Here is a 10,860-nt window from a genome sequence, read left to right on the forward strand (position 1 = left end):
GCACAATTAGGTGAGTACACACACACACATGACGTGATGGAAGGGATGGATTCAGAGGTGTCCCTGTTTGCAGGCAATGTGAAGCTAATGCGGAGAATTCAAGCGAATGAGGACCAGGCAGAACTGTAAAGGGATCCGGACATGCTGCAAGCTTGGTCCAGCAACTGGCTTGTGGAGTTTAACTCCACCAGGTCCAAAGTTACGAAGATTGGGGAAGGTCAGAGAAGACCGCAGACAAAGTACAGGTTAAAGGGCCAAAGACTGCAAACCTCACTAAAGGAAAAGGATCTTGGGGTGAGTATAATACCGAGCACATTGCCTGAGGCGCTCATCAACCAAATAACTACTGCAGCATATGGACGACTGGCAAACCTAAGAATAGCGTTTGTACATCTAAATAAGGAATAATTCGAGACACTGTACGCTGTGTACGTCAGGCCTATATTGGAGTATGGAGCACCAATTTGGAACCCACATCTGATCAAACACGTCAAAAAATTAGACAAAGTGCAAAGGTTTGCAACTAAACTAGTCCCTGAGCTAAGGGGAATGTCCTACGATGAGAGGTTAAGGGAAATCAACCTGACGACAATGGAGGACAGGAGGGACAGGGGGGGGGGAACATGATACTGACATATAAAATACTGAGAGGAATTGACAAGGTGGATAGAGACAGGATGTTCCAGAGATGGGACACAGCAACAAGGAGTCACAACTGGAAGTTTCAGATTAGTCACAGGGATGTTAGGAAGTATTTCTTCAGTCACAGAGTTGTCAGGAAGGGGAACAATCTGGAAAGTGATGTAATGGAAGCAGGATGTATACATAGCTTTAAGAAGAGATACGAAAGAGTTGGCCTAGTAGCGACCAGCAAAGAGGCACGGCCAGGAGCTGTGAATGGACTCCTGCAACCACACATATGTGAGTACACACAATGGAAACCAAGACAAAAATGCAGTATAATGTGATCCTTTATTGACAACGTTTCGCCAACACAGATTACCATTATCTCGTCACAGAATTAATTGGAGAAAGAGAATGGACATATATATAGTGAATATAATAATAATAATAACAACAACAACAATAATAACAATAATGATAATAATAATAATAATAATAATAATAATAATAATAATAATAATAATAATAATAATAATAATAATTATAATAATAATAATAATAATAATTATATTACAGTCAGGTTAAAAAGTGAGACATTACTGATGGGATACAATGTTTGGACATTACTGATGGGATACAGTGTTTGGACATTACTGATGGGATACAATGTTTGGACATTACTGATGGGATACAGTGTTTGGACATTACTGATGGGATACAGTGTTTGGACATTACTGATGGGATACAGTGTTTGGACATTACTGATGGGATACAGTGTTTGGACATTACTGATGGGATACAGTGTTTGGACATTACTGATGGGATACAGTGTTTGGACATTACTGATGGGATACAGTGTTTGGACATTACTGATGGGATACAGTGTTTGGACATTACTGATGGGATACAATGTTTGGACATTACTGATGGGATACAATGTTTGGACATTACTGAGGGGATACAATGTTTGGACATTACTGAGGGGATACAATGTTTGGACATTACTGATGGGATACAGTGTTTGGACATTACTGAGGGACACAATGTTTGGACATTACTGATGGGATACAATGTTTGGACATTACTGAGGGGATACAATGTTTGGACATTACTGATGGGATACAGTGTTTGGACATTACTGATGGGACACAATGTTTGGACATTACTGAGGGACACAATGTTTGGACATTACTGAGGGGATAAAATGTCTAGACATTACTGAGGGGACACAGTGTCTGGACATTACGGAAGGGATACAATGTCTGGACATTACTTATTCAACACCTGCTTCTCCCCTCAGCCGTTACGACAAGTTGGGCATCGTTGCCATGACAACCACCAGACGCGGTGCGGCATCATCGTCCCAGACGTACGAGTCATTCCAAAATATAACAAAAATGCAAACATATAATCATTAACATGCACCATTACCAAAAAATATTATCAACAATATAATTATATCCACCTTAACTTCATAAAAAAAAAAACAGAAAAATAAGCAATTTTAGAGAGAAATAAGAATGTTTCGGGGGGGTGTGAGGTGTGTCAGACGTACGAGGTTAGTCAGTCAGTTGTTGTTCACAATACAGTTGCTCTTGTTATGTTGCTCTTATATACAAGGATAAACTAAACTCTTATGTATATTTGTATATACATAAATATAGATTTGTATTCCAGTAGTGATGGCCTCGTCGCTCAATATAATAATATAAACTAAGGTAAGTACTCGACCTAAGATATATATATATATATATATATATATATATATATATATATATATATATATATATATATATATATATATATATATATATATATACTCGAGGAAGAACTGCTGGGGTGTGAGGCTAAACTTGACGACACTGGAGGACAAGAGGGACAGGGGGAGACATGATAATGACATATAAAATACTTAGAGGAATTGACAAGGTGAATAGAAACAGGATGTTTCAGTGATGTGACACAGCAACAAGGGGTCACAATTTGAAGTTGGAAACTCAGATTAGTCATACGGATATTAGGAACTATTTCTTCAGCAATAGAGTTGTCAGGCAGTGGATCAATCTGGAGAGTGAAGTAGTGAAAGCAGGATCCATACATAACTTTAAGGAAAGGTACGATAAAACTCTTGGATCAGAGAGAGAGTGACCTAGTAGTGACTAGCTAAGAGGCGAAGCCAGGAGCTGTGACTCGAGCGCTACAACCACATATAGGTGAATACACACACACACACACACACACACACACACACACACACACACACACACACACACACACACACACACACACACACACACATACTACGTGTTAGGTTAAGAAACATAACAATGACCCAGTAAATAACCTTGAAGACACTGCACACAAATGTACAGTGTTGTAGGAACACTAGCATGGTGTACTGAACACTAGCATGGTGTACTGAACACTAGCATGGTGTACTGAACACTAGCATGGTGTACTGAACACTAGCATGGTGTACTGAACACTACCATGGTGTACTGAACACTACCACGGTGTACTGAACACTACCATGGTGTACTGAACACTACCATGGTGTACTGAACACTACCATGGTGTACTGAACACTACCATGGTGTACTGAACACTACCACGGTGTACTGAACACTACCATGGTGTACTGAACACTACCACGGTGTACTGAACACTACCATGGTGTACTGAACACTACCATGGTGTACTGAACACTACCATGGTGTACTGAACACTAGCATGGTGTACTGAACACTACCATGGTGTACTGAACACTACCATGGTGTACTGAACACTACCATGGTGTAATGAACACTACCATGGTGTACTAAACACTACCATGGTGTACTGAACACTACCATGGTTTACTGAACACTAGCATGGTGTACTGAACACTAGCATGGTGTACTGAACACTACCATGGTGTACTGAACACTACCATGGTGTACTGAACACTAGCATGGTGTACTGAACACTACCATGGTGTACTGAACACTACCATGGTGTACTGAACACTACCATGGTGTACTGAACACTACCATGGTGTACTGAACACTAGCATGATGTACTGAACACTACCATGGTGTACTGAACACTAGCATGGTGTACTGAACACTACCATGGTGTACTGAACACTACCATGGTGTACTGAACACTACCATGGTGTACTGAACACTACCATGGTGTACTGAACACTACCATGGTGTACTGAACACTACCATGGTGTACTGAACACTAGCATGGTGTACTGAACACTACCATGGTGTACTGAACACTACCATGGTGTACTGAACACTACCATGGTGTACTGAACACTAGCATGGTGTACTGAACACTACCATGGTGTACTGAACACTACCATGGTGTACTGAACACTACCATGGTGTACTGAACACTACCATGGTGTACTGAACACTACCATGGTGTACTGAACACTAGCATGGTGTACTGAACACTACCATGGTGTACTGAACACTACCATGGTGTACTGAACACTACCATGGTGTACTGAACACTACCATGGTGTACTGAACACTAGCATGATGTACTGAACACTACCATGGTGTACTGAACACTACCATGGTGTACTGAACACTACCATGGTGTACTGAACACTAGCATGGTGTACTGAACACTACCATGGTGTACTGAACACTACCACGGTGTACTGAACACTACCATGGTGTACTGAACACTACCATGGTGTACTGAACACTACCATGGTGTACTGAACACTACCATGGTGTACTGAACACTACCATGGTGTACTGAACACTACCATGGTGTAATGAACACTACCATGGTGTACTAAACACTACCATGGTGTACTGAACACTACCATGGTTTACTGAACACTACCATGGTGTACTGAACACTACCATGGTGTACTGAACACTACCATGGTGTACTGAACACTAGCATGGTGTACTGAACACTAGCATGGTGTACTGAACACTACCATGGTGTACTGAACACTACCATGGTGGACTGAACACTACCATGGTGTACTGAACACAACCATGGTGTACTGAACACTACCATGGTGTACTGAACACTAGCATGGTGTACTGAACACTAGCATGGTGTACTGAACACTACCATGGTGTACTGAACACTACCATGGTGTACTGAACACTACCATGGTGTACTGAACACTACCATGGTGTACTGAACACTACCATGGTGTACTGAACACTACCATGGTGTACTGAACACTAGCATGGTGTACTGAACACTAGCATGGTGTACTGAACACTACCATGGTGTACTGAACACTAGCATGGTGTACTGAACACTACCATGGTGTACTGAACACTACCATGGTGTACTGAACACTACCATGGTGTACTGAACACTACCATGGTGTACTGAACACTACCATGGTGTACTGAACACTACCATGGTGTACTGAACACTACCATGGTGTACTGAACACTACCATGGTGTACTGAACACTACCATGGTGTACTGAACACTACCATGGTGTACTGAACACTACCATGGTGTACTGAACACTACCATGGTGTACTGAACACTACCATGGTGTACTGAACCCTAGCATGGTGTAATGAACACTACCATGGTGTACCGAACACTACCATGGTGTACTGAACACTACCATGATGTACTGAACACAACCATGGTGTACTGAACACTACCATGGTGTACTGAACACTAGCATGGTGTACTGAACACTAGCATGGTGTACTGAACACTACCATGGTGTACTGAACACTACCATGGTGTACTGAAAACTAGCATGGTGTACTGAACACTACCATGGTGTACTGAACACTACCATGGTGTACTGAACACTAGCATGGTGTACTGAACACTAGCATGGTGTACTGAACACTAGCATGGTATACTGAACACTACCATGGTGTACTGAACACTACCATGGTGTACTGAACACTACCATGGTGTACTGAACACTACCACGGTGTACTGAACACTACCATGGTGTACTGAACACTAGCATGGTGTACTGAACACTACCATGGTGTACTGAACACTACCATGGTGTACTGAACACTAGCATGGTGTACTGAACACTACCATGGTGTACTGAACACTAGCATGGTGTACTGAACACTACCATGGTGTACTGAACACTACCATGGTGTACTGAACACTACCATGGTGTACTGAACACTACCATAGTGTACTGAACACTAGCATGGTGTACTGAACACTAGCATGGTGTACTGAACACTAGCATGGTGTACTGAACACTACCATGGTGTACTGAACACTAGCATGGTGTACTGAACACTACCATGGTGTACTGAACACTACCATGGTGTACTGAACACTACCATGGTGTACTGAACACTACCATGGTGTACTGAACACTAGCATGGTGTACTGAACACTACCATGGTGTACTGAACACTACCATGGTGTACTGAACACTACCATGGTGTATTGAACACAACCATGGTGTACTGAACACTACCATGGTGTACTGAACACTAGCATGGTGTACTGAACACTAGCATGGTGTACTGAACACTACCATGGTGTACTGAACACTACCATGGTGTACTGAACACTAGCATGGTGTACTGAACACTACCATGGTGTACTGAACACAACCATGGTGTACTGAACACTAGCATGGTGTATTGAACACTAGCATGGTGTACTGAACACTAGCATGGTATACTGAACACTACCATGGTGTACTGAACACTAGCATGGTGTACTGAACACTACCATGGTGTACTGAACACTAGCATGGTGTACTGAACACTAACATGGTGTACTGAACACTACCATGGTGTACTGAACACTACCATGGTGTACTGAACACTAGCATGGTGTACTGAACACTACCATGGTGTACTGAACACTAGCATGGTGTACTGAACACTACCATGGTGTACTGAACACTACCATGGTGTACTGAACACTACCATGGTGTACTGAACACTACCATGGTGTACTGAACACTAGCATGGTGTACTGAACACTAGCATGGTGTACTGAACACTAGCATGGTGTACTGAACACTACCATGGTGTACTGAACACTAGCATGGTGTACTGAACACTACCATGGTTTACTGAACACTAGCATGGTGTACTGAACACTACCATGGTGTACTGAACACTACCATGGTGTACTGAACACTGCCATGGTGAGGTTACTGAACAAGTAGCTGAGATGAGGTCACTGAACAAGTAGCTGAGATGAGGTCACTGAACAAGTAGCTGAGATGAGGTCACTGAACAAGTAGCTGAGATGAGGTCACTGAACAAGTAGCTGAGATGAGGTCACTGAACAAGTAGCTGAGATGAGGTCACTGAACAAGTAGCTGAGATGAGGTTTCTGAACAAGTAGCTGAGATGAGGTCACTGAACAAGTAGCTGAGATGAGGTCATTGAACAAGTAGCTGAGATGAGGTCACTGAACAAGTAGCTGAGATGAGGTCACTGAACAAGTAGCTGAGATGAGGTCACTGAACAAGTAGCTGAGATGAGGTCACTGAACAAGTAGCTGAGATGAGGTCACTGAACAAGTAGCTGAGATGAGGTAACTGAACAAGTAGCTGAGATGAGGTCACTGAACAAGTAGCTGAGATGAGGTTACTGAACAAGTAGCTGAGATGAGGTCACTGAACAAGTAGCTGAGATGAGGTCACTGAACAAGTAGCTGAGATGAGGTCACTGAACAAGTAGCTGAGATAAGGTCACTGAACAAGTAGCTGAGATGAGGTCACTGAACAAGTAGCTGAGATGAGGTCACTGAACAAGTAGCTGAGATGAGGTCACTGAACAAGTAGCTGAGATGAGGTCACTGAACAAGTAGCTGAGATGAGGTCACTGAACAAGTAGCTGAGATGAGGTCACTGAACAAGTAGCTGAGATGAGGTCACTGAACAAGTAGCTGAGATGAGGTCACTGAACAAGTAGCTGAGATGAGGTTACTGAACAAGTAGCTGAGATGAGGTCACTGAACAAGTAGCTGAGATGAGGTCACTGAACAAGTAGCTGAGATGAGGTCACTGAACAAGTAGCTGAGATGAGGTCACTGAACAAGTAGCTGAGATGAGGTCACTGAACAAGTAGCTGAGATGAGGTCACTGAACAAGTAGCTGAGATGAGGTCACTGAACAAGTAGCTGAGATGAGGTCACTGAACAAGTAGCTGAGATGAGGTCACTGAACAAGTAGCTGAGATGAGGTCACTGAACAAGTAGCTGAGATGAGGTCACTGAACAAGTAGCTGAGATGAGGTCACTGAACAAGTAGCTGAGATGAGGTCACTGAACAAGTAGCTGAGATGAGGTCACTGAACAAGTAGCTGAGATGAGGTCACTGAACAAGTAGCTGAGAAGAGGTCACTGAACAAGTAGCTGAGATGAGGTTACTGAACAAGTAGCTGAGATGAGGTCACTGAACAAGTAGCTGAGATGAGGTCACTGAACAAGTAGCTGAGATGAGGTTACTGAACAAGTAGCTGAGATGAGGTTACTGAACAAGTAGCTGAGATGAGGTCACTGAACAAGTAGCTGAGATGAGGTTACTGAACAAGTAGCTGAGATGAGGTCACTGAACAAGTAGCTGAGATGAGGTCACTGAACAAGTAGCTGAGATGAGGTCACTGAACAAGTAGCTGAGATGAGGTCACTGAACAAGTAGCTGAGATGAGGTCACTGAACAAGTAGCTGAGATGAGGTCACTGAACAAGTAGCTGAGATGAGGTCACTGAACAAGTAGCTGAGATGAGGTCACTGAACAAGTAGCTGAGAAGAGGTCACTGAACAAGTAGCTGAGATGAGGTTACTGAACAAGTAGCTGAGATGAGGTCACTGAACAAGTAGCTGAGATGAGGTCACTGAACAAGTAGCTGAGATGAGGTTACTGAACAAGTAGCTGAGATGAGGTTACTGAACAAGTAGCTGAGATGAGGTCACTGAACAAGTAGCTGAGATGAGGTTACTGAACAAGTAGCTGAGATGAGGTCACTGAACAAGTAGCTGAGATGAGGTCACTGAACAAGTAGCTGAGATGAGGTCACTGAACAAGTAGCTGAGATGAGGTCACTGAACAAGTAGCTGAGATGAGGTCACTGAACAAGTAGCTGAGATGAGGTCACTGAACAAGTAGCTGAGATGAGGTCACTGAACAAGTAGCTGAGATGAGGTTACTGAACAAGTAGCTGAGATGAGGTCACTGAACAAGTAGCTGAGATGAGGTTACTGAACAAGTAGCTGAGATGAGGTTACTGAACAAGTAGCTGAGATGAGGTTACTGATCAAGTAGCTGAGATGAGGTCACTGAACAAGTAGCTGAGATGAGGTCACTGAACAAGTAGCTGAGATGAGGTCACTGAACAAGTAGCTGAGATGAGGTCACTGAACAAGTAGCTGAGATGAGGTCACTGAACAAGTAGCTGAGATGAGGTCACTGAACAAGTAGCTGAGATGAGGTCACTGATCAAGTAGCTGAGATGAGGTCACTGAACAAGTAGCTGAGATGAGGTCACTGAACAAGTAGCTGAGATGAGGTTACTGAACAAGTAGCTGAGATGAGGTTACTGAACAAGTAGCTGAGATGAGGTCACTGAACAAGTAGATGAGATGAGGTTACTGAACAAGTAGCTGAGATGAGGTTACTGAACAAGTAGCTGAGATGAGGTTACTGAACAAGTAGCTGAGATGAGGTCACTGAACAAGTAGCTGAGATGAGGTCACTGAACAAGTAGCTGAGATGAGGTTACTGAACAAGTAGCTGAGATGAGGTTACTGAACAAGTAGCTGAGATGAGGTCACTGAACAAGTAGCTGAGATGAGGTCACTGAACAAGTAGCTGAGATGAGGTCACTGAACAAGTAGCTGAGATGAGGTCACTGAACAAGTAGCTGAGATGAGGTCACTGAACAAGTAGCTGAGATGAGGTCACTGAACAAGTAGCTGAGATGAGGTCACTGAACAAGTAGCTGAGATGAGGTCACTGAACAAGTAGCTGAGATGAGGTTACTGAACAAGTAGCTGAGATGAGGTCACTGAACAAGTAGCTGAGATGAGGTTACTGAACAAGTAGCTGAGATGAGGTTACTGAACAAGTAGCTGAGATGAGGTCACTGAACAAGTAGCTGAGATGAGGTCACTGAACAAGTAGCTGAGATGAGGTCACTGAACAAGTAGCTGAGATGAGGTCACTGAACAAGTAGCTGAGATGAGGTCACTGAACAAGTAGCTGAGATGAGGTCACTGAACAAGTAGCTGAGATGAGGTCACTGAACAAGTAGCTGAGATGAGGTTACTGAACAAGTAGCTGAGATGAGGTCACTGAACAAGTAGCTGAGATGAGGTTACTGAACAAGTAGCTGAGATGAGGTTACTGAACAAGTAGCTGAGATGAGGTTACTGATCAAGTAGCTGAGATGAGGTCACTGAACAAGTAGCTGAGATGAGGTCACTGAACAAGTAGCTGAGATGAGGTCACTGAACAAGTAGCTGAGATGAGGTCACTGAACAAGTAGCTGAGATGAGGTTACTGAACAAGTAGCTGAGATGAGGTTACTGAACAAGTAGCTGAGATGAGGTCACTGAACAAGTAGCTGAGATGAGGTCACTGAACAAGTAGCTGAGATGAGGTCACTGAACAAGTAGCTGAGATGAGGTTACTGAACAAGTAGCTGAGATGAGGTCACTGAACAAGTAGCTGAGATGAAGTCACTGAACAAGTAGCTGAGATGAGGTCACTGAACAAGTAGCTGAGATGAGGTTACTGAACAAGTAGCTGAGATGAGGTTACTGAACAAGTAGCTGAGATGAGGTTACTGAACAAGTAGCTGAGATGAGGTCACTGAACAAGTAGCTGAGATGAGGTCACTGAACAAGTAGCTGAGATGAGGTTACTGAACAAGTAGCTGAGATGAGGTCACTGAACAAGTAGCTGAGATGAGGTTACTGAACAAGTAGCTGAGATGAGGTTACTGAACAAGTAGCTGAGATGAGGTTACTGATCAAGTAGCTGAGATGAGGTCACTGAACAAGTAGCTGAGATGAGGTCACTGAACAAGTAGCTGAGATGAGGTCACTGAACAAGTAGCTGAGATGAGGTCACTGAACAAGTAGCTGAGATGAGGTTACTGAACAAGTAGCTGAGATGAGGTTACTGAACAAGTAGCTGAGATGAGGTCACTGAACAAGTAGCTGAGATGAGGTCACTGAACAAGTAGCTGAGATGAGGTCACTGAACAAGTAGCTGAGATGAGGTTACTGAACAAGTAG

The 10,860-nt window shown here is 43.3% G+C and overlaps 1 protein-coding gene across 1 annotated transcript in view; it reads left to right on the plus strand.

The window, feature by feature from the left end:
• The first annotated feature begins 2,200 nt into the window (after window positions 1–2,200).
• LOC128701896 (uncharacterized) overlaps window positions 2,201–10,860 on the plus strand; it is a 141,361-nt gene continuing 132,701 nt past the window's right edge. The window contains exon 1 of the mRNA XM_070099796.1: window positions 2,201–2,342. The gene's annotated coding sequence lies outside the window, so the exon portion shown is untranslated. The remainder of the gene's footprint in view (window positions 2,343–10,860) is intronic.

Source organism: Cherax quadricarinatus, chromosome 69 (assembly GCF_038502225.1).
Source record: "Cherax quadricarinatus isolate ZL_2023a chromosome 69, ASM3850222v1, whole genome shotgun sequence".
Taxonomy (NCBI): domain Eukaryota; kingdom Metazoa; phylum Arthropoda; class Malacostraca; order Decapoda; family Parastacidae; genus Cherax; species Cherax quadricarinatus.